Below are 3,443 nucleotides of genomic sequence, written 5' to 3' on the forward strand. Positions count from 1 at the left end.
ATCTTCAAAGACTAACAAGAAACTTTCCACAAGGGAAATTTAGTTGCCCATTCATCCTAGGAAGAGGGAGATCGGGGGAAAAGGGAAAAATATAATAAATCCCTCTCCCTCAAGAAATGTTGCATGCATTTTTGGAGTCTTCAAGACATCAGAGGCCGGGCGAGAGATCCTACGTACAGAAATGGAGAAACCAATCTACCATTCTACATTCTTCCTATTCTCCATTCCCCCTTCACTTCTCCATCATTTGTCCTTGCCATTTGTCTAACAGAGGACGCTATCGGATCTTCGAGCATTTTCTAAAGTTTTTTCAGCTTTCGTTGAAGTTCTGTTGTGACAATCTGGGATGTACGCATGAATATGGGATCTAGGATCTTGCGGTCAAAGATGTATTGATCTTCCAACCATGGTTATCAATTCAATGACATTTCCTGTAAGCCAAATTCATCTTTAGGAGCTATACATATGTAGACATCACAATTAGTGAATAACATTGCCTGGTGTTGGATTCATCCTTGAGGAACTTGGACATTGGCTGTTCAGTCTTCGTACCACTACAGCAGTTGACATGAGCCATTTATCCCTGAAAATTTATGATCCGATGTTGGACTTATTGTGTATATTGAATATTTGCAAAACTAAAATTTTTATTAGATTATCCGTCGTTTCGTTTCAGCTGTTTCCGCTTAAACGGATCTTTCTCTATTTGCATACCCCACGATGTGGTGTTGTCGTTAAAATGCTACTCTTCATAAAGATTGTAATTTGATGGGATGTAAAGAGAGGAGACTATATAATGGTGTTAATAAATGAGATGTGAATATGGTTGCGCACTTGTGCACATAGTATTTGTCAGGGCTTGGGAAAAACTTTGATTTCTCACTTAAATATGCAACACAGAAAATGGAATGTAAGACTATTTTTTAATTTTCAAACTAGGAACATATATAGGAACTTATGTTCCAACCGACATAGTAACCGACATATAAATCTTTAGAAAAGTTAACATTACTAACATATTCTTTTTAATGTTGACTGTTTGATTCCTAGATGATCTCTAAATTTCTCAAATCTTCATTGTGCCGAAGCTTTGGTAAAGCCATGTGCAACTTGATCAAGAGATGAACAGTGTTTCATAATAATTGCTCCAGCATTGACTTGTTCTCTAATATAATGATGTTTTATCTCTAGGTGTTTGGTTCTTCCATGAAATACTAGATTCTTGGCCATAGCAATTGTTGACATGTTATCACATAACAATATAAAAGGTTTTTCTTTATCTACACCAAGATCCTTCAAAATCATTTTGAGCCATATTCCATGTTGGCTTGCATTTGCTGCAGCTACATACTCAGCTTCTGAAGAAGATAATACCACTATCTCTTGTTTCTTTGAACTTCATAAAACAGCTCTTGAGCCAATGAGAAAAACATATCCACTTGTACTCTTTCTTTGATCTCTATCTCCTGCCTAATCACTATTCAGATATCCTCTCAACTCAAGACTAGATGATCAATCATATAATAATCCATACTCTTTGGTTACACATATATGTCTCATAATTCTTTTCACTGCTCCAAAATGATGAGTAGAAGGATAACTCAAAAATCTTGGCACCAACTTACAGATAGCATAATATCTGGTATTGTATTTGTCAAATACATTAAACTACCCACCGTGCTTCTGTAAAATTGCTCATCCACCAAATTCATGCCATCATTCAAAGTCAACTTTTCATTTGAATTCATAGTAGTACATGGCTTGCATGATATCATATTAATTTTTTTTAACATTTCTGACGCATACCTTTCTTGAGAAATAAATATTCTCTTTTCGTCATGAAATATTTGAAGACCAAGAAAATGATGATGTAAACCAAGATCAGTCATCTCAAATTCAGACATCATTAGGTTCTTGAATTCTTGAATAAGAGAATCAAATTACCCATATAAATCATATCATCAACATAAATACTCACAATCATAATATCACCTTTGCTCCTCTTGATGTATAAGGTATGTTCATTTTCACTTATTTGAAAACCATACTTTATTAAAAACTAATGTAACTTACCATACCATGCTCTTGGTGCTTGTTTTAAACCATATAAATCTTTGTTCAACTTGTAGACTTTGTCATCTTTTCCTTTAAGCACAAATCGTTCAAGCTGCATAACATAAACTTCTTCATTCAAAATACCACTCAAGAAAGCAGATTAACATCAAACTGATATACCTTCCATGCATTTTGAGCTGCAATGGCTAACAAAATTCTTATTAGTTCAAGTCTTGCAACAAGCGAAAATGTTTTAATGTTTTGAAATAGTCAATTCCATAATTTTGTGTACACCCTTTGGCTACTAACCTTGCGTTATACCTCTGTATACTCCCATTTTCTGCATGCTTGATTTTGTAAACCCATGTTACTCCAATAGGTTTACTTGAAGATGTAAAATCCGCAAGCTCCCATAAGTCATTTTTCTCAATACACTTAATTTCATCTTTCATTGCATTCTTACACTCTTTCTTGCTTTTAGCATCTTCAAATCTTACTGGTTCATCATGTGACAAAAGTGCAAAAATACTTATCTCATATAATTAATTTACCGACTTCGTCTTTCTTTATGGTGATGGGGATTCATCTTCAACCACTCGATTTAGAATTTCTTTTTGAATGAAGGATAGAACCATAATTTCTCCATTTCATTCTGTCTATTTCTGAATTCCTTTCTTCTTCTTGATATTTAGGCTTTTCACTCCAATCCCAAAAGCTTTCCTCATAAAAAATAACATCCCTTTTAGTAATCATCTTTTTGTTAAAGGATTATACAATCTGTAACCTTTGCTTTCATTACTATTCCAACAAAAATGCATTTCTCACTTTTCTTGTCCAACTTTCCATGTTCACTTTGATCAATTAAAGCATAAGTAATGCATCCAAATACTCTTAAATGACCAAAAACTGGTTTCTTCTCATACAAGGCTTTAAAAGGTGTCATATCATTCACGACTTTTAATGGAGAAATATTTTGAATATAAGCTACAACAGCAACAGCTTCAGCCCAAAATTCAGTAGGTTTTTTTGCATCATGCTCCTTGCAGCTTCAACAAGTTTCATGTTCTTCCTCTCATCAACTTTATTCTGCTGAGGAGCCTTTCTTGCAGTCAAGTTTCTATGAATTCCAAATTTTCTGCAAAGATCTTCAAATGGCTTTGAGAGAAATTCTCCTCCTCTATCTGTACGTAGAATTTTCAAAGCATGTCCACACATATTTTCAGCCATTGTTTTAAATTCAATAAATTTATGAAATACCTCTAATTTCTCTTTCAAAAAATAAACTCAGCACATTATTGAGTAATCATCAACAAATAGTAAGAAATACTTACTTCCACTCAAGGATTAGGTTTTCATAGGACCACATACATCTGCTTGAACTAATTCCA

The sequence above is a fragment of the Wolffia australiana genome, chromosome 11 (assembly GCF_029677425.1).
Source record: "Wolffia australiana isolate 7733 chromosome 11, ASM2967742v1".
NCBI classification, from domain to species: domain Eukaryota; kingdom Viridiplantae; phylum Streptophyta; class Magnoliopsida; order Alismatales; family Araceae; genus Wolffia; species Wolffia australiana.